Here is a 25,842-nt window from a genome sequence, read left to right on the forward strand (position 1 = left end):
CTTTTATCCATCTCTCGTGAAAAAGAAAAATTTATGTCCATTCAGTTGGAAGCAGGTCAAATTTGAAGTGCAGCTGCCTCATAGTTTGCTATTTATTTTTTTCAAAAATTATTTCTAGGTACAAAATTATCTATTTCTTCATAGATACTCCAAAATATTTGCAAAAATCAAGCCCTAGCTACGAAGGGCCATACCCGCCGTTTTGACCGTTTTTTGAAATGGGCATGAAAAATTCAAACAAAATCAAAAAACTGGAAAACCTTCTCATTGTGTCATTATATGTGATAAAGTTACCGGGTAAAATAATAAACTTGTAATATGGCAATTATTTTTAAAAAGTGTTCTTAGAAATGAGCTATCATGTGTGAAGATTCATGACTTTCAAGCCAAATGATCAATCTTGTGGCCACATTCATGGCATAGTTTGTCCAAATGATCTCGTATTATGCACAAGGGTGCGTATTGGAATGGAAAACAATGTTGCCTAAGAAAGTTTTCATTTTCTTTGGATGGAAAATTCATTTTCCATTTTTCGAGTACCCAAAATAAGTTTTTTTGTGAAGGACCTACCATATATTTGTTGCAAAATTAGACCAAATCATTTTTCTAACATACTAGGACGTATTTAATGTACAATTAACCCAATGGTTGTGTGTTAAAGGCTTTTATCGACCTCTCGTGATAAAGACAAATTTTCATTGAATCAGCCAGAAGCGGGTCAAATTTGAACTGCAGCTACATTATAGTTTGCTCTTTGTTTTTCCCAAAAATCATTTCTCGATACACAAGTATCTATTTACTGAGAGGAACACCAAAATATTTCAAAGATTCAACCACTAGGTAGGAACGGTCATACCCGCTGTTTTGACCGCATTTTGAAATGGCCATGAAAAATTCAAAAAAAATGAAAAAATGGAAAACCATTGCATTGTGTCATTATATGTGACAAAGTTACCAGAAAAAATAATAAATTTGTAATACGACAATTATGTTTAAAAAGTGTTCTTCTAAATGGGCTATCGTGTGTGAAAATTCGTGATTTCAAGCCAAATGATCAATTTTATGGCCACATTCATGACATAGTTTGTTCAAATGATATAATATTATGCACAAGGGTGCATATTGGAATGGCAAACAATGTTGATTAAGAAAGTTTTCATTTTCCTTGTATGTGAAAATTATTTTCCATTTTTCAAGTGCCTAAAATGAATTTTTTTTTCTGAATGACCTACCATATATTTGTTTCAAAATTGGACCAAATTATTTTTATAAAATACTAGGCCATATTTAATGTACAATTGACAAAATGGTTGGGTGTTAAAAGCTTTTATCCACCTCTCGTGAAAAAGACAGATTTATGTCGATTCAGCTCGAAGCGGGTTAAATTTGAACTGCAGTTGCATTATAGTTTGCTCTTTCTTTTTACTAAAAAGCGTTTATAGGTACATAAGTACCTATTTAATCATAAATACATGGTGTGGTGTGTGTTAAAGAAATAAAAATAGCACTTTCTTCACAAAGTGCTATCCTGAACATAATAGGAAAATGAATATTGCTGAATTATTTTTGAACTATGGAAGGAAGGGTTTTCACATATTTGAGGAATATATGATCAAAAGTAGTTATGAAAAAATTTCGAGAATTTTTGAAATGACAGAATAGTAGTTGGTTCACAAACTAGGATGAGGTGGGATAGAATGGCCCCACGAGTGACATGTCAACATAGTTAGAACATGTTACGACATTTTTATAATCGTCGTAAATGTTATGACGAACTCATCTTATGCGGTTACGACGTTTTTGACTCACATCGTCATAATTTATATGTAGATTTGATCCCCTCAAGCGGCTTACGACAATCTCGGATGAAATAGTCATAGAGTTATGACGAATTCATCAACGACATCTTAAAGAACGTCATGTATGAGCATATTTCTTGTAGTGAGTAGTTGACATGATGCACAACAATTCATCTCATAACAGCAAATTGATTAGAAACATGGATCAATAGTAAATGAGCTCACAAGATGGCTACTTGAACAGAGTTCCAGACTTAGTGAAAATAACAGTTTTTAACATAGTTGTTTTATTCTGTAGACATATTGGCAACAAGAAAAACACATGCTACAGGGCATATAATGGCATTAAAATTTACAGCAAGGTCGCATACATGATGCACTACAAATAATTCCAAAGGAACAACATCAAACTATGCTGAGAATCATGGCTAGCATCCACCCAACATGGCATAAACTAAGCAGATTCTCAAACTTCAAAAAATTAATATGGTGCAATGAACAATAGTTTTATGAGGTTGCCATGTTTGAAAGAAAAATTAAGTAGGATGCAAAACATGTTATTTAAAAGTAATGGCACAAACTAACAGAGGATAACATGTTTTACAATTCACTTCATTGGACCAACCACAAAGGGGTTGTAGATCACTAGCAAAGGACATGGAAACATAGCAACAACATATAGCAGATTCCAGACTTAGAATTATTTTGACCCTACAAACAACAACATTTTCATGGCATGCTCACATGAAGAAACCTGCAGCTAAACATAACATTCATTGTATGGCAAACCTACTAACAACAACTAGACCTGGCATACTACAAATCACTCCATTGGCACACATTACAAAGAGGCATGGTTTGCTTAATTCGAGCTTACAAATTCACAGTTTTAACATGATAGCACTTTAGAGAAACATATGAACATGATAGAGAATATTTACATGGCAATAAGGGGCATGGCATCAAAGTAGACATCACAGGGATCAAATCTCAAGAAGGTACCTGATGTCTACTACACAACTTTATTCTTTTAGACTCTGTTGGGCCTCCAAGCGTAGAGTTTTGTGGGGCAGTAGCAATTGTCACTCAAGTGGATGACCTGAGGTTTATCAATCTGTGGGAGGTGTACGATGAATATGGTCTCTCTCAAACAACCCTCCAATCAAATAAAAAAATCTCTTGTGCCCCAACACACCCAAAACAATGGCAAATTGTATAGGTGCACTAGTTCGGCGAAGAGATGGTGATACAAGTGTAGTATGGATAGTAGATGTAAGTTTTTGTAATCTGAAATATAAAAATAGCAAGGTAGTAAGTGTAAAACAACGAGCAAAACATTGTATAAATGCTTGCTAATAAGGCCTAGGGTTCATACTTTCACTAGTGCAATCTCTCAACAGTGCAAACATAATAGAATCACATTATGATCCCTCAACATGTAACAAAGAATCACTCCAAGGTTCCTATCTCGCGATGAAAACTAAGATGAAATTGGTGTAGGTAGTAGAACCACCTCAAACTTAATCTTTCTGATCAATTTTTTAGCTATTCCTATAAGTGTCACAAACATCCCTAGAGTTCGTACTAGAATAACACCCATGATACATATCAATCAACCCTAATGTCACCTAGATACTCCAATGTCACCTCAATTATCCGTGGGTAAATTATGCGACATGCATCAAACAATTTTAGATCTATCATATTCAATCCAACACAAAGATTTTCAAGGAGCACCCCAAGATTTCTATCGGAGAACATAGTATGAAAACGTGCAACCAACCCCTATGCATAGATCCCCAAGGTCACCAGAATCTGCAAGTTGATGCCATAACATATATCAAGTGAATCACTTGAATACCCCAATGTCACTACGGGTATCTGCTTGCAAGACATACATCAAGTGTTCTCAAACCAAAAATTCAATCCAACATAATGAGGACTTAAAGGGAAAGATTCAATTCATCACAACAAGGTAGCAAGGGAATAACATCATATGATCCAACTAGATTAAAAAGACCCGTGATACATAAATAATGTGCCATCTCAAGAACAGGAGAGGGAGAGAGAGAGAGAGAGAGAGAGAGAGAGATCCAACACATGCCTACTTGTACATACCCTCAGCCCCGAGGGTGAACTACTCCCTTCTCTTCATGGCCTCTACTGGATGATGAAGATGGCCACCTGAGATGATTTCCCCTTTCTGGTATGGTACTGAAAAGGATCCAAATGGGTTTCTCGTCGATACACAGAGTTACAGCAGCGGAGCGGAAGTTCTCTCTTTATTTCTAGGGTTTCTGGTATATATAAGATTTTTCAACGTTGGAATCGCGCCAAACGGAGCCACATGGGACCCACAAGCCATTAGACATGGCCTAGGGGCGCCCTGTTGGCTTGTTCCCCATAGATGGCTCCCCTTCGATGGTTCTCCCTCCAATATTTCTTATTTCCTCTAGAAAAAAAAGTTTCGGGCGATTCCGAGAACTTCCATTTTCTGCACAGAAACAACACCATGATAATTTTGCTGAAAACAACGTCACTGTGTTAGTTCTAAATGAATCATATAAAGTACATCAAAACCATATAAAATTATTGTAAACATAGGAAAACATGGCATGAATACTTCATAAATTATCGAGTAGGTAAATTATAAAAGAATAATTTATGAAGTGTTAATGCTAGCATAGTATATAAGTTTGATCAATGATAATTCCAATCACTTTTTCTTGCATCATAACGAGCAACTTTTTCATAAAAATCATCATGGTTGAGTAGTAATCAATTCACATGGCATGGTTCAAACAATCCATTCTCTTGAAACTCAACATCATATGTTCTTAGTCATCAAACAATTTCAATGCATCATCAAGTCTAAGTAAGAGCTTCACATACTCAGTTGTCATATAGTCTTCTATGATTGCTAATATTCAAAGCATATTTTTAGAACAAATAACATCCACCGAACACAAAGAAAGATAGGGACTTAATGTTCCGCCTCCCAACATATTTATCATAAAGATAATTGTCACAATAATGAATCATGATCAAATGTATTTGAGTGGATATATATGTTTGGATCTTTCCCGACCACATGGTACTTGCCAACTAATAGGCCGTGGTTGGAATAAGAAGTTGACTCAACATGAAAAGTAAGTAACATGAAAGTAAATATATTGTCCCTTCGCAGAGGGAAGCCGGGATTTGCACAGGTGCCAGAGCTCATTGTTTTAAAATAGAGATGAATATGTAATTTTGGGTGGTGTGCCTTTCCTGTCAACGTCACAACAGAGTTTTCAATATCTTCCATGCTAATCTCATTGTTGGTGGTTCCCAAACAAAATTGAAATTTTACTCCCCCTCAACCATTCAAACATATTCCATGGCTAACCATATCCACGGGTGCCCTCCAAACAATCAACTTTCTAAGGGAAGTTCTTGTTTGTTTATTTTTGTCTTTATGCAGGATTGGGCTTCCTTTTACCAGTCTCTCTCATGCAATGACAAGTGAATAAACACTCATCTTGAGAATAACTCGCTTAGCATCGAAAATAATGATTGTCTCGTTGCTTTATGAGCGATACGAGCACACAAAAGAGATGTTTATTTGAATGTTTTGAGGTGGCACATGCAAATTTACTTGGAATGGCATTGAAATACCATATATAGGTAGGTATGGTGGACTCTCGTGGGATAAACTTGTCTCAAGGGTTTGGATGCACAAGTAGTATCTCTACTTAGTATGAAGTTTTGGCTAGCAGAAGGTTCTAAACAAGCATCGCATGTTGGAGGATCAATAACAATATAACTTCTATGCAAATATACCCAAATATAACCATTATGTTGTCGTCCTTGTCCAACTTCAACTATTTGATCAAGTTTGAAAATAAGTAATGGGTATTCACAATCATAAGATATGTCCAAGATAATTTATTTGTATGTGGAAGTTATATTTCTTACAATAACCATTCATGAATTGCTCATATGACCAATAAAGTGTTTGTTAAACTTCAATAGATTTTACTTTCTTAACCAAATGTGAAACTACTACAAGATATAAAGCACACTGATAATTTCATATTTATGATATTTCATTTCACAATTTACTCTTAGGATATAAGTGAAGCACAAGAGCAAACAATCAAACTACTCTCAAAAGATATAAGTGAAGGTCAACGAGTAGTCAACCAATTAAGAAGCTATGTGAGGACTCTCTCCCAATAAAGATTTTTCAGATATGATATTTTATTTCAAATAGCAAAGAAAACAAAAATACACTCCAATAATAGCACATATCATGTGGACAAAAAAAATTAGGCCCAACATAGGTTAACGGATATTTGTTGACGAAGAGAGGTGGGATGCGTAGCATCCCCAAGCTTAGATGGTTGAGACTTCTTGAAATATTTACTTGGTATGCCTTGTGCATCCCCAAGCTTTATCTTTTGTATCTCGTCCGACCCTCTCATATCCCGGCTTCACCTACGTCTCAAAATCTTAATCCACACAAAACTTGAAAAGAACTCGTGAGATAGGTTAGTACACATAGGAATAAATCAACACTTCATGTACTGTCAAGACAAGTTGCACAATAATTTGCAAACATCACGTACTGTATACTATCACTTCCACTATTTATATCTACCAATATATGTTTGGAAACTATAGGATAAGTAGATAACAAAACTGTGATAGCAATCTGTCTAAACACGACAGTCTATAGCAATCTATTAAAACCATGTACTTATGTAACTCCAAAAATTGTTAAAATTTAGGACAATATAAATATTTTTATACAATTACTATGTAAAACATTCAGAAACTTGCCACGTCCCAGTAAAATCTAATAATTCAAACACTACAGCAAAAGTTTCTTTTTTGTACAACACACATCACACATGGAATTCAAGAATTCTAAAGGCAATTCTTGTAACTTTTTATTTAAAAACAAGACTATAAGTAACATATAACATATAAGTACAAAATAAAATGACTCTCCAAGCACAACAGATATCATGTGATGAATAAAAATATACCTCCAAGTAAGGTATACCGATAATGTTGGAGACATAAGAGGGGATGCCTTCCGGGGCATCCCCAAGCTTGGACGCTTGAGTCTTTTTCGATATTACCTTGGGGTGCCTTGGGAATCGCCAAGATTAGGTTCTTGCTGCTCCTTATTCACCTCATATCAGTAACTCATCCAAAACTTGAAAACTTCAATCACACAAAACTTAACAGAACTTTGTGAGATGGGTTAGTGTAATAAAGATAGATCATTCACCTAGGTATTGTCAAGACAAGATTCATAATTGTTCTCACATAATACCTAATGTATTCTATCATTACCATAATTTATATCACTAAATATATGCTACCTCTTGTGCATGCCTTGGTTTTCCCTTGAACAGGAAAGGGTGATGCAGCAAAGTAGATAAGTATTTGTTGGAAATATGCCCTAGAGGCAATAATAAAGTGGTTACTATTATGTTTCCTTGTTCATGATGATTGTTTGTTATTCATGCTATAATTGTATTAACCGGAAACTATAATACATGTGTGTGAATACATAGACCACAACATGTCCCTAGTGAGCCTCTAGTTGACTAGCTCGTTGATCAATAGATGGTCATGGTTTCCTGATCATGGACACTGGATGTCATTGATAACATGATCACATCATTAGGAGAATGATGTGATGGACAAGATCCAATCATGAGCATAGCACAAGATCGTATAGTTCATCTGCTAGAGTTTTTATAATATCAAGTATTGTTTCCTTAGACCATGAGATTGTGCAACCCCTGGATACCGTAGGAGTGCTTTGGGTGTACAAAACGTCACAACGTAACTGGGTGATTATAAAGGTGCACTGCAAGTATCTCCGAAAGTATTTGTTGGGTTGGCACGAATCGAGACTGGGATTTGTCACTCCGTGTGACGGGGAGGTATCTCTGGGACCACTCGGTAGTGCATCATCGTATTGAGCTCAATGTGACTAAGGAGTTAGCCACGGGATGATGTGTTATGGAATGAGTAAAGAGACTTGCCGGTAACGATATTGAACAAGGTATAGGGATATAGACGATCGAATCTCGGGCAAGTATCATACCGATAGACAAAGGGAATTGCATACGAGATTGATTGAATCCCTGACATCGTGGTTCATCCGATGAGATCATCGTGGAACATGTGTGTAACGCCCAAGATGCGACCCTATCCTTAATTTAGCACGAGGGCCTCGTCAGGGATAGAAGCGCATCTCGTCGTTTTGCAAGAATGGATATTGTTACAAGTACATGTACTGAAAAGAAGAGATATATGGAATTTGCTTACACTTGCCAGAAGCTACATCAGAGTCACATCGGTACAATATATAAACATCATGAAGAAGAGCAGTGTCCGACTATGGACGAAAACAAACGAGAAAAGAAAACGACGTCCATCCTTGCTATCCCAGGTTGCCGGCCTCGAACCCATCCTGGATCGATGAAGAAGAAGAAGAAGAAGAAGAAGAAGAAGAAGAAGCAACTCCAAATGAACAATCAACGCGCTCGCGTCAAGTAACCTTTACCTGAACCTGCAACTGGTGTTGTAGTAACCTGTGAGCCACAGGGGACTCGGCAATCTCATTTCCAAAGGTATCAAGACTAACAAAGCTTAATAGGTGAGATATGGTTAAGTGGTGAGGTTGCACTAGCGGCTAAGCATTTATTTGGTGGCTAACTTACGAGTACAAGAATAAGAGAGGGATGATCTATGCATAACGGACGTGAACTACTGATGATCAAATGAATGACCGTGAACACCTACTTACGTCAAACATAACCCCACCGTGCCCTCGATCGGAGAAGGAACTCGCGAAAGAGACAGTCATGGTTACACACTCAGTTGGCATATTTTAATTAAGTTAACTTCAAGTTATCTAGAACCAGTGTTAAACAAAGTTTCCATGTTCCCACATAACCGCGGGCACGGCTTTCCGAAAAGATTTAACCCTCCAGGGGTGCTCCAACTAATCCATCACAAATTATCACAAGCCGCATAGAAATACTCGACCACGAAACTCGCGATCTCGTCGGATTCCTTAGTGGAAAACCTCAAATCTGAGATTACCCAAAGCATCACCGGAATCCCGATGTACAAGATATCTCGTCAAAGGTAAAAATAATCCTGCAAGGCCGCCCGGCGTCTCGACGATCCCGATAGGAGCCGCATATCTCGTTCTCAGGACACAACGGATGAGCGACGCGTACGGTGGCCTGATAGAAATCACCCAAGTTGCCCTGGGTTGGCCCCGCACAGTGCTCTATTTTGGACCAGCACCATCAGCACTGACCCTCCCTTTATTATGTAAAATTATTCCTCGGGTTCATGACGCCCTATGCTTTCAGTATTAACAAAATTATTATGTTCGGCAAATGTAGTACCAATGTTGGGCCTTGCCACACGAGCTTTAATCTAAAACGAATTATCAAGGGGGTCCCCATAACAACCCGATCGTGTTAGGAGCGCTCAATTATGGAACATAACACCCGTAGCCGAAACTAAGGGGGCAAAGGTGGAACAAAACACCAGGCTAGAAAGGCCGAGCCTTCCACCTTTTACCAAGTATATAGGTGCACTAATTAAATAGCATTTAATAGGGTGATATAACATGGAACCCATGTTATCACATGGGAGCAACTGCACCTCACACTAGCAACGCTAACAAATGGTTAAGCAAGCAGTAACATAGCCAAACAGTGGTTTCCTAGGTGGTGAACAGGTTGAAGGTTTCATAGCAATGTTGGGAGGCAGATATTTAACAGCTGGTAGGCAACGAGACATAATCGATAGAAATGGTAAAACTAGCATGGCAATGATAGTAATGGTATCTGGGGAAATAGTCATCTTTCCTGAGATCCCACTTGGAAGCAGAATTACTCCGTGAAGCAGACGTACCGATGTAGTCGAACGGGTCCTCACAATCTGACACGCTTGCGGAACTCTATCGAGACGAAGCAAACCAGAAACAGGAATCAACACACAAGATTCACCACACGATACACAACATAAATGATGCATGAACAGTTGAAGATGTACAAGACATGGCACGGCGAATCACAACAATCAAACACTACACGTTAAGTGAAGTTCAATATGCAACAAGTTGCATATTAACGAAAATCCACATACGAATTATTTAGTTCTATCCCGATTAAGTACACGACAATATTAAATGTGGTTAAACATGGCAAGAGGTGAAGCCTAATTAATTTACTTATCTAGGCATTTTAAATGAGGTCGGAAATGTCATATAGCATCTCCGAGATGACCTCATATGTTAATTTATAATTCTGCCCAGATCTGAACTAACACGTTTAAGTGTTTTTTAAACAGCAAAATAAATATTTCACGTGATTCTACGCGTCATTACAAACAATTTACACATAGAGAACATCTCCAACGGAACTACGGTTCAAAAGATACGAACACCGCAAGATATGATGGCATGAATGCAAAATGTGTGGAACGACAGCCACAAGCATTCCAAAACACACAACCAGCAAGATATTATGAAACTACACGAGACTCTAAGCAAGTTTCATATAGGACACGATCAAAACGGAGCAAGGGTTCAACAACTACGAGCTAAACAAGAAATCACTACAATCTGCCAAAATCAGCCACATAGCATTTTCTACACCCCACAACTACGAGCTACACAAATCCAATATGCTCAACCAAGGCATGAGTCAATAGAGGGAAAGATGCACTAAAACATACAACTAATAACACCTAGCATGGAATCATGGATCACTAGGAAAAGAAGTCACAAAATGGTTGCTCACAAGCAGTTTCAGACTTAGTGAAAAACACAGTTTATGAAAGTGCAGTTTTTTATCTGAAGGCATATTGACAACAGCAAAACCATAAGCTACAGGACTCTAAATGGCATGAAAATTGACAGCATGCTAGAGAATCCTAAAGCCTACAACTAACTCCATTGCACCAACCTCAAAAGAGCTACAGATCACCAGATAAACTCATGAGAAGACACCAACAAAATATAACAGACTTCAAACTTTGAAATATTTCAGCATCTCCAAATCAGCACTATTTTCTAGCAAGTTGAGAGCAAGCAAACCACACATAAACATGGATTTCTATTACAACCAAAATTACCAGAGGCTAGCCTACACATCCAAGGGCAAATCTCTAGTTGACAACTCCTTCATATCATGCATGGATAAAATCCCACAAAATAAACAAAAGGGCAACATGGCAAAATATCACGCGCACTACCTTCCTTGTAGACGTTGTTGGGCCTCCAAGTACAGAGGTTTGTAGGCCAGTAGCAATTTTCCCTCAAGTGGGTGACCTAAGGTTTATCAATCCGCGGGAGGCGTAGGATGAAGATGGTCTCTCTCAAGCAACCCTGCAACCAAATAATAAAGAGTCTCTTGTGTCCCCAACACACCCAATACAATGGTAAATTGTATTGGTGCACTAGTTCGATGAAGACATGGTGATACAAGTGCAAAATGGATGGTAGATATAGGTTTTTGTAATCTGAAATTACAAAAACAGCAAGGTAACTAAAAGTAAAAGTGAGCACGAACGGTATTGCAATGGGTGGAAACAAGGCCTAGGGTTCATACTTTCACTAGTGAATTTTTCTCAACAATGATAACATAATTGGATCATATAAGTAGCCCTCAACATGCAACAAAGAGTCACTCCAAAGTCACTAATAGCGGAGAACAAACGAAGAGATTATTGTCGGGTACGAAACCACCACAAAGTTATCCTTTCTGATCGGTCTATTCAAGAGTCCGTAGTAAAATAACACGAAGCTATTCTTTCCGTTCGATCCATCATAGAGTACGTACTAGAATAACACCTTAAGACACATATCAACCAAGACCCTAATGTCACCTAGATACTCCATTGTCACCTCAAGTATCCGTGGGCATGATTATACGATATGCATCACACAATCTCAGAATCATCTATTCAACCAACACATAGAACTTCAAAGAGTGCCCCGAAGTTTCTACTTGAGAGTCAAAACGTGTGCCAACCCCTATGCAGAGGTTCCCGATGCCACGAAACCCGCAAGTTGATCACCAAAACATACATCAAGTACTCACATGAATATCCCGTTGTCACCACAGATAGACACGTGCAAGACATACATCAAGTGTTCTTAAAGACTCAATCCGATAAGATAACTCCAAAGGGAAAACTCAATTCACTACAAGAAGGGAGAGGGGGAAGAACATCATAAGATCCAACTCTAGTAGCAAAGCCCGCGATACATCGAGATCATGAAATCTCAAGAAAACGAGAGAGAGAGAGAGATCAAACACATAGCTACTGGTACATACCATCAGCCCCGAGGGAGAACTACTCCCTCCTCGTCATCGAGATCGCCGGGGTGATGAAGATGGCCACTGGAGATGGATTCCCCCACCGGCAGGGTGCCGGAACGGGCTCCCGATTGGTTTTTGGTGGCTACAGAGGCTTGCGGCGGCGGAACTCCTGATCTAGGTTTCTTTTTGGGGGTTTCTGAATTTATAGGAATTTATGGCGGTGGAATTACGTCGGTTGGGCCCACGAGGAGGTCACAAGCCTAGTAGGTGCGCCCTAGGGGGTGGGGGCGCCTCCTGGGCTTGTGACTCCCTCGTGGCTCTTCTCGCCTTCTTCCAAAGCTTCGGGGCTCTATTTTGGTCCAAAAAATCATCGCTAAAGTTTTACTCCATTTGGACTCCGTCTGAAAAAGGGTCAAAAACACAGAAAAAAACAAAAACTGGCACTTGGCACTGAGTTAATAGGTTAGTCCCAAAAAAGATATAAAATAGCGTATTCATGCATATAAAACATCCAAAGTTGACAAGATAATAACATGGAACCATCAAAAATTGTAGATACGTTGGAGACGTATCAAGCATCCCCAAGCTTAACTCCTGCTCGTCCTTGAGTAGGGAAGTGATAAAGACCGACTTTTTGATGTGGAATGCTACCTAACATATTTGTCCTTTGTAACTTCTTTCTTGTGGCATGAATGTTTAGATCCGTAAGATTCACAACAATAGTTTACTATTGACATGAAAACAATAATACTTCAAGCATACTAGCAACGTAATCATGAACTTTTGAAATACTACAAAATCATATAGTCTGACTATTCTCCATCATCCCCACACAATGAATTTAAATCATGCACAACCCCGGTATTGGCCAAGTAATTGTTTTTGCATTCTTACTTTCTCAAACTTTTTCAACTCTCACACAATACATGAGTGTGAGCCATGGATATAGCACTATAGGTGGAATAGAGTGTGGTGGAGGTTGTGAGGCAAAAAGGAGGAGATGGTCACATCGACTCGACGTATCAACGGGCTATGGAGATGCCCATCAATAGATATCAATGTGAATGAGTAGGGATTACCATGCAACGGGTGCACTTAGAGCTATAAGTGTGTGAAAGCTCAAAAGGAGAACTAGTGGGTGTGCACCCAACTTGCTTGCTCACGAAGACTTAGGACAATTTTGAGGAAGCCCGTCATTGGAATATACAAGCCAAGTTATATAATGAAAATTCCCACTAGTATATGGAAGTGTCGAAACAAGAGACTCTCTATCATGAAGAACATGGTGCTTTTTGAAGCACAAGTGTGGAAAAAGATAGTAGCATTGTCCCTTCTCTCTTTCTCTCTCTCTCTCTCTCTTTTTTGGGCTCTTTGGCCTCTTTTCATATATTTTTTGGTGGGCATCTTTGGCATGTTTTTTTTTCCTCACATAGGACAATGCTCTAATAATGATGATCATCACACTTTTATTTACTCAGAACTCAATACTTAGAGCAATGATAACTCTATATGAAGTCCCTCCGGCAGTGTACCGGGATGTGCAACAATCTAGCTTAGCGTATGACATTGAAACGTCTCGCTAGCTATCTTATGATCATGCAATGGCAATATGAAAGTGACGGCACATGTCAAGAGACGGAACGGTGGGAGTTACATGGCAATATATCTTGGAATGGCTATGAAAATGCCATAATAGGTAGGTATGGTGGCTGTTTTGAGGAAGGTATATGGTGGGTTTGTGCACCTGCGAAAGTTGCGCGGTACTAGAGAGACTAGCAATGGTGGAAGGTTAAAGTGCATCTATACCATGGACTCACATTAGTCATGAAGAACTCATATACTTATTCCGAAAGTTTTTATTAATAATCGAAACAAAGTGCTAAACGCATACTCCTAGGGGAAGGGTTGGTAGGTGTTAACCATCACGCGATCCCGACCGCCACACAAAGGATGACAATCAATAAATCAATTATGCTCCGACTTCCTAACATAGCGGTTCACCATACGTGCATGCTACGGGAATCACTAACTTCAACACAAGTATTTCTAGATTCACAACACCCTACTAACATGACTCTAATATTACCATATCCATATCTCAAAACTAATTGTGAGGAATCAAACTTCTCTTACTAATCGATGCACATGAATATGGAAGTTTTTATTATATCCTCTTTGGACGCCTATCATATTTGGAACTAATTTCATAGCACATGCCAATTACCAAGTTACTTAGAGAGAGCACTCTCAAAAATATATAAGTGAAGATTGAGAGCTTTTATTTCTACAAAATATGACACCGTTGTGCTCTAAAAAGATATAAGTGAAGTACTAGAGCAAAAGGCAAACTACTCCAAAAGATATAAGTGAAGCTCAATGAGTAGTTGAATAATTATTTGGCTATGTGAAGACTCTCCCAACTAAGAATTTCATATCCTAAGTACACTAGTAGAAAATGGGTCTTTCGGTCGAAGCCCAAAACCATATTAGCCCCGGTTCCAACTAAAACCGGGACCAATGCCAGGCATTGGTCCCGGTTCGAGATGCCAGGCCCTAGCGGGGCAATAGCCCCGGTTCGGTTCGACGCATTAGCCCCGGTTCGCTCCAAAAACTGGGACTAAAGATCCAGCGACTGACATGTGGTGTTCCGCGGTGGTGGCAACCGTTCGTATCCCCCTTTAGTCCCGGTTGGTGGCTCAACCCGGTACTAAAGGTCTGACACGTGGCCTGCCGTAGTGGTGGCAACCGTTGGTATCCCTCTTTAGTCCCAGTTGGTGGCTCAACCCAGGACTAAAGGCCCAAATGGTTTGCATCCCGCTTCCCAAAACCACAACCGAAGCAGAGTCTCTGTTGCGTCACCATTTCTCTGTTCTTGTTCCTCTCTCGCTCTTGCTCTGTTCTTCCCCTCTATTCTTCCCTTCTCTTCTTCCACCATGCCAACTCGCTTTGGAGAGGTGCTCGCCCATGGCAAGACCAAGATCGATGTCGTGTACACGAACGAGAGCAGGGAGGTGCCGCATTTTCTTAGACAATTGAAGGAACGATGGCTTGGCGCCGCAGTGGATCATGAGAAGTTCTTGGGGCTTGATCTGGAGTACACGGCCGATCAACGCGGTGTTTCCATCATCCAACTATGTTTGAAACACCATGTCTTGATCTTCCAATGGGCGAGGTAACTTTTGAGGCTTTCTTTGATCCAAGGTAATGACATTGTAAGTTTATTTGTTTCAATCATAGTTGGTTCCCTTCAAATAGTTGTAGTGAAACAATTTTGATTAGTTGAAGGGGAACAAAATCTGATTGGAATAGTGTTCCATAATCTGAAAAATCTTATTAGAATCAACTAGTGTTTAATATGTTCCATTGGAATCATAGTGGGTTCGCTTCAAATAGTTGTAGTGAAACAATTTTGATTAGTTGAAGGGAACACAATCTGATTGGAATAGTGTTCCACAATCTGAAAAATATGATTGGTTCAATATTTTCCATTGAAATCATAGTTGTAGCGATACAATTTTATGCGGCGTTCTTTGATCCAAGGTTATGAAAATTGCATATAGCTAGTGATCTCTCTAGGTTCCATTCGATAGCAATATGATATGTCATAGTCATGAAAATTGCATATAGCTAGTGATCTCTCTATGTTCCATTGGATAGCTATAGTGATCTCTCTAGGTTCCATTGGATAGCAATATGCAATATGTCTAGCTTATTGAATATTTGCAAAACCGTGGGAGAATATATATATATGTCATAGTTAATTTACGGTTTCTTGATCAATTCGTAGGATATGAAAATTGCATAGGATAGCAATATGTTCCATTTGAATCCTAAAGATAATTTTCTCTTTAGTTGTAGTGAAACATGTTTCCTTATTGCAGCAGTATGTAACATTTGTTCCATTTTAATTTGTTTCTGTTGCAGTAGTGACAAGCATTGTCCAGAACTCATGGACTTCCTTCGCAGCGGCATCACTTTTGCTACCGTTGACATAATGAACGACAAGCTGAATATGAGGTACAACTTCGGTATTGAGATACCAACTGGTTGCCTCATATGGCAGTTGCCTTGATCGACGAGGAGTATGGTAATATGAAGACCAATTTCCCAAAGTCTCAGCACAAACTTTGGGAGAAGGCCCCACTTGATCGTATCAACATTGAGTATGCAGCAAAAGATGCATACGTTTCATACGAGTTGTACCGCAAGACTCGAGTCGTCAACTATGGTCAGCGTCACCTCAAGGAAGGTGGACATTCTGATTCAGACGATTCAGACGAGTAGTGTTCTCAATGTAGAACACTTGTATATATATCTATGGTAGCTATTCTTATGTACTATTTGGACTAGTATCATGTACTGCTTGGACCAATTTATATATGTCTAGTTTCTGTTTCTGCCATTATAGTTTCGAAATTTGAATGGTTTAGCCCTTTCTAACTTCATTTGCTACTTTTGAATGGTTTAGCCCTTTCTAACTTCATGGTATCATGCATTTCGACCACATATATATACAAAAAGTCTTCAGTTCAAATAAGTTCAAAAAATGAAATCCCTTTTGTAACAGATCTGTTTTTGATTAAAACAGTCATTTAAAAATGAAAGACCATTAGTCCCACGTGGCGTGAAGTGGAACCACGTGGCGTGCAGCGGAACCACGTGGCGTGCCGCGGAACCACTTTTGTTGTGGGGGTCGCTTTTCCTTCTTCTCCTTGTGCTAGATATTTGTTATGCATTAGGGAAAGAAGGAATAGCGACCATCATCGACGGTCGAAAAATCAGCTGAGGGAGTGTCCAGCATACATGAGAGAAGAAGAATGCCGACTGTTTTTGTGGGGGTTGCTTCTCCTTCTTCTCTTTGTGCTAGATATTTGTTATGCACTAGGGGAAGAAGGAGTAGCGACCATCATTGACGGTCGAAAAATCAGGTGAGAGAGTGTCCACCATATATGAGAGAAGAAGAATGTCGACTGTTCATGTGGGGGTCGTTTCTCCTTCTTCTCCTTGTGCTAGATATTTGTTATGCGCTAGGGGAAGTACGAGTAGCGACCATCATCGACGGTTGAAAAACCAGGTGAGCTAGTGTCCACCATATATGAGAGAAGAAGAATGTCGCCTCTTGTTATGGGGGTCACTTCTCCTTGTTCTCCTTGTGCTAGATATTTGTTATGTGCCTTTGAATGGTGCATTTTGAACACACAAAAAGTATGGAGTTTAAATAAGTTCAAAAAAATGAAATCCCTTTGTAACGGATGAGTTCTCGTTTGAAACCCTGATACTTCGAGAGAGATTGTCCGTTTTGTACACGAAGTGCATCCAGTTTTTGCCGTAACCCTCTCAACTTTCTCGCACATGCTATGTGGGTGAAATGATGATACCATGCCAACTTGGAACCTTTTCAGAGTTCATTTCAAATGCTGTTCAATTTCATGGTCTTATAGCTCAAAATAATCAGTAAATGCATGAAAAATAACAAATGAAATCAGAAAGGGTTGTAAATTGATGATGTGCCTTTGAATGGTGCATTTTGAACACAGAAAAACTATGGAGTTCAAATAAGTTCAACAAAATGAAATCCGTTTGTAACAGACGAGTTTCCGTATGAAACCGTGATATTTCCAAAGAGATTTTCCATTTTGTACACGAAGTGCATCCAGTGTTTGCCGTAACCCTCTCAACTTTCTCGCACATGCTATGTGGGTTAAATGATGATACCATGCCAACTTGGAACCTTTTCAGAGTTCATTTCAAATGCTTTTCAATTTCATTGTCTTATAGCTCAAAATAATCAGTAAATGCATGAAAAATAACAAATGAAGTCACAATGGGTTGTAAATTGATGATGTGGCTTTGAATGGTGCATTTTGAACACAGAAAAACTATGAACTTCAAATAAGTTCAAAAATATGAAATCCCTTTGTAACAGACGAGTTTCCGTATGAAACCTTGATACTTCCAAAGAGATTGTCCGTTTCGTACACGAAGTGCATCCAGTTTTTACCGTAACCCTCTCAACTTTCTCGCACATGCTATGTGGGTGAAATGATGATACCATGCCAACTTGGAACCTTTTCAGAGTTCATTTCAAATGCTTTTCAATTACATGGTCTTATAGCCCAAATAATCAGTAAATGCATGAAAAATAACAAATGAAGTCAGAAAGGGTTGTAAATTGATGATGTGGCTTTGAATGGTGCATTTTGAACACACAAAAAGTATGGATTTTAAATAAGTTCAAAAAATGAAATCCGTTTGTAACGGATGAGTTCTCGTTTGAAACCGTGATACTTCGAGAGAGATTGTCCGTTTTGTACACGAAGTGCATCTAGTTTTTGCCGTAACCCTCTCAACTTTCTCGCACTTGCTATGTGGGTGAAATGATGATACCATGCCAACTTGGAACCTTTTCAGAGTTCATTTCAAGTGCTTTTCAATTTCATGGTCTTATAGCTCAAAATAATCAGTAAATGCATGAAAAATAACAAATGAAGTCAGAAAGGGTTGTAAATTGATGATGTGGCTTTGAATGGTGCATTTTGAACACAGAAAAACTATGGAGTTCAAATAAGTTCAAAAAATGAAATCCCTTTGTAACAGACGAGTTTCCGTATGAAACCCTGATACTTCCAAAGAGATTGTCCGTTTTGTACACGAAGTGCATCCAGTTTTTGCCGTAACCCTCTCTACTTTCTCGCACATGCTATGTGGGTGAAATGATGATACCATGCCAACTTGGAACCTTTTCAGAGTTCATTTCAAATGCTTTTCAATTTCATGGTCTTATAGCTCAAAATAATCAGTAAATGCATGAAAAATAACAAAGGAAGTCAGAAAGGGTTGTAAATTGATGATGTGGCTCTGAATGGTGCATTTTGAACACAGAAAAACTATGGAGTTCAAATAAGTTCAAAAAAATGAAATGCCTTTGTAACACACGAGTTTCCGTATGAAACCCTAATACTTCCAAAGAGATTGTCCGTTTTGTAAACGAAGTGCATCCAGTTTTTGCCTCTAGTATTATTGAAACTAAAATTATATAGAATTTTGTTACAAACTTTAATAGCAAAAAGAATTATCATAAAAGAAAATAAATAAGTAATTAGAATTTTGTTCATAACATTAAAAGCAAAAAAGAATTATCGTAAAAGAAAATAAATAAATAATTAGAATTTTGTTACAAACTTTAATCGCAAAATGAATTATCGTAAAAGAAAATAAATAAGTAATTAGAAACAAAAAAGAAAGCAAAAAACAGGAAAAAAAATTAAAAAAAAGTGCCACCTAGAGGGCCACCACGGCCTGCATACGACTAGAAACCCATTACTAGGGCCAGGATGCAGGCCCGCAGTAGGCCAAATAGGCCCACAAGCACAGAGAGTGAATTTAGGCCCGTAAGCCTGCAGTAGACGGGAGCTCGAAGTGGTTGGTTCGGGAGGGCTTATAAACCACTCCGAGCCCCCCTCGGCTAGCGCAAGGCCTTTGGTCCCGGTTGGTGGTACCAACCGGGACTAAAGGGAGGCATTGGTACCGGTTTGTGCCACCAACCAGTACCAATGTCTCTGCTTCCCGCCCTTTGGGCTGCTGAAAAGAGACCTTTGGTCCCGGTTTGAGCCACCAACCGGTACCAATGCCTCTGCGTCCCGCCCTTTGGGCTGCTGAAAAGAGACCTTTGGTCCCGGTTTGTGCCACCAACCGGTACCAATGCCTCTGCTTCCCGCCCTTTGGGCTGCTGAAAAGAGACCTTTGGTCCCGGTTGGTGCCACCAATCGGGACTAAAGCTGGGGCTATATAAGCGTCAGTTGAGAAATTTTGATCACTCCCCCTCTCTCCATTCGATCCCGACGCCGCCAGGCTGCCCGTCTCGCCGTCGACGTCGTCGTCATCGCCCCGCGCCGTCCCGTGTCGCCCCGCCCCGATGCCGCCCCGCGCCGCACCTCGCCGTCGCCGTCCCCGACACCGTCGCCGTGAGCAAAGATTTTTTTTTCAAAAATAAGGTCAACTCAGATAGGTCCGGTGCTCTTTGTATGTTAACTCAGGTAGCAGATCAATCTTCAGAGTAGATGTAGGTCAGCACAGGTTTACTTTATGGTCCGTGCATGGTATAGATTTAGGCTGCTCAATGTTTATGGTTGACATATTAAATAAATTGACTACAATTTGAGATTTAGTTTAAAATTTATGCTTCTGGCTAGATTATGTTTCTCTATTATTGTGTCTCAAGGTACTTCAATACTTATCCCGCAAAAAAGTACTTAAATACTTTATTTATGGATATATTTTTTATTTTTTTGCAAATGCTATTTTGAAATATAGCACGTTATTAGCGCGATATAACTTGTGTAGCATTTGGAGAAGGGCCTCGCTATATTTTGTAGCACACTATTTTTTCGCTGATATATATGCAAAGATCGAATATGTCAAATTTTTAAGATTTTTTTCTGTTCATAGAACTTTTATGATTTTTTCTGTTGTAATTTTGTTCGTAGAATTTTAATGATTTTTTTGTTCATACTATTTTCTTTGTCAATTTATGTATATGTTCATATTGTGTATGTATAGAAAAATTGTCCATGATCAAAGTCATTTATGAATATGTTCATATTTAGAATAGAGGAAAAAGGAAAAAATAAGAAAAGAAAGTGTTTATATAATTAGTTAGAAAAATAATAGAACTATACTTAAACTAGTTTATTTTTAGTAAGTACTACTTTATTTTATTTATAGTAAGTGCTTCATATATAGTTGAACTAGCTAGTTGATTTAATAAACTACTTTATTTTACTATATATAGAAGTAGTTTGTTTTTAGTAAGTACTACTTTATTTATTTATAGTAAGTGCTTAGTAGTTGAACTAGTTGATTTCATTAATAAAACTACTTTATTTAACTATATATAGAAGTAGTTCCCACATCGACGTCGACTTGTTGTTATATATAATCGTGACACACTTTATTTAACTATGTATGATGATGATTAATTAGTAGGACTTGTTGTTATATATGATGATGCATGATGGGAGCATGAAGAGTTATTATATATAGATGTTCAATTCTTTCGATATATATAGTGTGTCACGATTATATTATTGTTTACACACATTTACCACATTAAAATAGGAAATGTGTGACGATGGATATTGGGAGTGTGAATATTGCGGCGACTCTCGGGGTATGTGCGACATGCCTCACCTGCGAGACGATAGGTTCTTCAGCATGAAGCTTGACAAGAACGGCGATATGTACCTCCCTTGCCATGCAAGAATATATGTGTTGGAGAGGCTCGGTTTCGAAGACCACGAGAGAATTGAGACGAGGAGCACTAAGCTGAGGACTATACATGGTCACACATTTGTTATCCAAGTATTTAATTCAGTTTTTCAAATAGAATTTGGGTGCCCAAAGTGAGAAGATCTTTGCAAGGCATATGGACTTCAGAAGGGAATGGAAATCACCTTCGATATTCGTCCTGAAGATAATATGCCAGACTACATCGACATTTGGGTGGTTGTCGATGATATGCTTCCTGTTTTACCTCCATGTGAGTTTCTCAACCATATTTGTAGAGTAATTTGCATTTATATTTATAAATAGTTGGTGTAGTCAACTTGTTTTCCTCTCGCAATTTACATGTCATGTGGTGTTCATCGTCTATTAAAACATTGGCCACACGTTGCAGGTTCCTAGTTATTGGGCCATAGTTATAATTATATCATGTTACATGTTATACAAACAACAACAACAACCCAAATTGTCCTTTGAATGATCGTAGCACATGTGGTCGTTTTGAATGGTTTATATAATGCCCACATCTTGTGGACAATTCAAAATTTCTAAGTATTTTTGAAACATTAAATTATTACAAAATTTGGGTGGTTGTCGATGATATGCTTCATGTTTTACCTCCATGTGAAGTAATTTGCATTTATATTTAGAAATAGTTGGTGTTCATCTATATACTAAATTTGTTAAATTATAATTTACAGCTTATTTCGTTGCTTTGACTGAATTACGAAAATTAATTGACACGACACACTACACGTATGGATCACATCTAACTTGGGAGGAGAAGGACCATCTTCTCCACTTTCTTGTTGCTGGTGTTCTGGCTTCTAAGGATACCTTCCCGTATCATTTTGGAATTGGCCAAAATTATTCATTTTACATGCCACTAGTGCATAGGTTGAGTCCAGATGACATTCGCCGAAATGTCTTGTTAAGAGTTTCCTAATTAAGTACGCTCCACTATTGCATAAATGGTGTTGATTACAGTGCTAACTAGGTTATTATTATGTTCTTCAACAGCAACTGTCACATGATGTAGTGCCTCCGTTAATGGACCCAGAAGGTCAAATGAGAATTAGAAGCCCGCTGAGGGCTGAGTTCTATGCTCCATACTTGATTAACTTCAAATCAAGATCAAAAAGCCTCCAAATTGAAGCATGGAGAGAAATAAAGAAGGTTCGCAAGCCACAAGCTGGAGACCGTTGGATCTCTGTGATTCATCATGGAGCCATAGGTGTTATTCTATTTTGTGACATTATATCTAAGAGCGAGGACTAGGTCTTATGAGAGACAAGTTATTCTAGTTTATATTATTACTTGACATGATCGATTAATTAGGATGCATGATGCATATGATGACTATATATATATTATGATATTTCTCTGTTTTATTTTATGTGTATCATATGATAACTTGGTATATGATTAAGTTGATGATGAGTTGTTAGATGATCGATTAGAATACTATTGCCATTCGACGAAAATGATATGAAATGATATAGTGTAAAAAAGATGCATATATGTGCATGTAACTCGTGTCTACATTTTGTAAATATGTTCAACAAAGCACGACGGATGACCAAGCACGAAGATATATAAGAGAGGACACTTTTCTCTATTATCTAGCTAATAACAACCTAAATTAACCCCTAAACCAGCCCCTTTAAAAAACTCAGCTCCAGCCAGGTGCTGACGCGTGGATGCCTTTTGGTCCCGGTTGGTGTCATCAACCGGGACTAAAGGCCCCCCTGCCTGGCTTGGTCGCAGCGGCCACGTGGAGGCCCACCTGTCCCGGTTCGTGTAAGAACCGGGACTATAGGCAAAGGGCATTAGTAACGACCTTTTTGTCCCAGTTCCAAAACCTGGACAGAAGGCCCTTATGAACCGGGACAAAAGGCCCTTTTTCTACTAGTGGTACCTTATTCAAACAAAATAAAATGACGCTCCAAGCAAAACACATATCATGTGGTGAATAAAAATATAGCCCCAAGTAAAGTTACCGATGGATTGAAGATGAAAGAGGGTATTCCTTCGCGGGGCATCCCCAAGCTTAGGCTCTTGGGTGTCCTTGAATATGGATTTGGGGTGCCTTGGGCATCCCCAAGCTTAGGCTATTGCCACTCCTTGTTCCATAGTCCATCCAAACTCTACCCAAAACTTGAAAACTTCACAACACAAAACTTAACGGAACTTCGTGAGATGGGTTAGTATGATAACGAGCAAATCAATCACTTGGGTACTGTCAAAACAAGACTCATAATTATTTTCACAGAATGCCTACTGTATGTTATCATTTCCACAATTTATATCGCTTAATATAATCTATGGAAACACTAAAACAAGCAAACTATGCATTGAAAACAGAATCTATCAAAAACAGAACAATCTGTAATGATATGAACAATGACCATACTTCTACACCTCCAAAAATTCTGAAACATTATGAAAATTAGGGAAATTTGTATATCAATCAGAATCAAAAAGAATAAGCTCAATATCTCTCTCTGGATAGGAATGAAAAATAATTTTGTGAGCGCAAAGTTTCTGTCTTTTTCAGCATGATCAAACAACTATCACCCAAACTAATCATAAAGGCTTTACTTGGCACTTTATTGAAACTAAGGAAATAAAACATGATTAATACAACAGTTTAATCTTGTGAACACACAAAAACAGTAAGGATACATATTGGGTTGTCTCCCAACAAGCACTTTTCTTTAATGCCTTTCAAGCTAGGCATGATGATTTCAATGATGCTCACATATAAGATAAGGATTGAAACATAATGGTAGCGTCATGGAGCATATGACTAGCATATTTAAGTCTAACCCACTTCCTATGCATAGGGATTTTGTGAGGAAACAATTTATTGGAGCAAGAATCAACTAGCATAGGAAGGCAAAACAAGCATAGCTTCAAAAATTTCAACACATAGAGGGGAAACTTGATATTATTGCAATACGTAGAAGAATATGATCCTCTCTCATAATAATTTTCAGTAGCATCATGAATGAATTCAACAATATAACAAGCACCTAAAACATTCATTTCATGATCTACAAGCATAGAAATTTTACTACTCTCCACATAAGGAATTTTATTCTCATCAATAGTAGTCGGAGTATCGTAAAAGACTTGAACACTATGAATTGTTTCCACATTAAAAGAGTAGTGTTCAGTAAGAGGGTACTCAAGAGTATGACAAGTTTTATCGTCCCTCTTCTTTATAGCACAAGTATCATCACAATAATCATCATAGATAGGGGGCATGCTTTCATCATAATAATTTTGATCATTCAAAGTGGGGCAACTAAAAAGATCATCTTCATCAAACATAGCATCCCCAAGCTTGTGGCTTTGCATATCATTAGCATCAAGGGTATTCAAAGAATTCATACTAACAACATTGCAAACATGCTCATCATTCACATATTTTATGCCAAACATTCTATGTAATTCTTCTTTTAGCACTTGAGCACAATTTTCATTTCCATCATTTTCACGAAAGACATTGAAAAGATGAAGCATATGAGGCCAACTCAATTCCATTTTTTTGTAATTTTCTTTTATAGACTAAACTAGTGATAAAACAAGAAACTAAAAGATTCGATTGCAAGATCTAAAGATATACCTTCAAGCCCTAACCTCCCCGGCAACGGCGCCAGAAAAGAGCTTGATGTCTACTACGCAACCTTCTCCTTGTAGACGTTGTTGGGCCTCCAAGTACAGAGGTTTGTAGGCCAGTAGCAATTTTCCCTCAAGTGGGTGACCTAAGGTTTATCAATCCGCGGGAGGCGTAGGATGAAGATGGTCTCTCTCAAGCAACCCTGCAACCAAATAACAAAGAGTCTCTTGTGTCCCCAACACACCCAATACAATGGTAAATTGTATAGGTGCACTAGTTCGGCGAAGAGATGGTGATACAAGTGCAAAATGGATGGTAGATATAGGTTTTTGTAATCTGAAATTACAAAACAACAAGGTAACTAAAAGTAAAAGGGAGCATGAACGGTATTACAATGCATGGAAACAAGGCCTAGGGTTCATACTTTCACTAGTGAAGTTCTCTCAACAATAATAACATAATTGAATCATATAACTAGCCCTCAACATGCAACAAAGAGTCACTCCAAAGTCACCAATAGCAGAGCAAAAACGAAGAGATTATTGTCGGGTACGGAACCACCACAAAGTTATTCTTTCTGATCGATCTATTCAAGAGTCCGTTGTAAAATAACACGAAGCTATTATTTCCGTTCGATCCATCATAGAGTTTGTACTAGAATAACACCTTAAGACACATTTCAACCAAGACCCTAATGTCACCTAGATACTCCATTGTCACCCCAAGTATCCATGGGCTTCATTATACGATATGCATCACACAATCTCAGAATCATCTATTC

General features: G+C 38.4%; 1 pseudogene; it reads right to left on the reverse strand.

Moving 5' to 3' along the window:
* The window catches only part of LOC123408490, a 49,890-nt pseudogene that overhangs the window by 1,297 nt on the left and 22,751 nt on the right, over positions 1-25,842 (reverse strand).

Source organism: Hordeum vulgare, chromosome 7H (genome assembly GCF_904849725.1).
Source record: "Hordeum vulgare subsp. vulgare chromosome 7H, MorexV3_pseudomolecules_assembly, whole genome shotgun sequence".
Lineage (NCBI taxonomy): Eukaryota > Viridiplantae > Streptophyta > Magnoliopsida > Poales > Poaceae > Hordeum > Hordeum vulgare.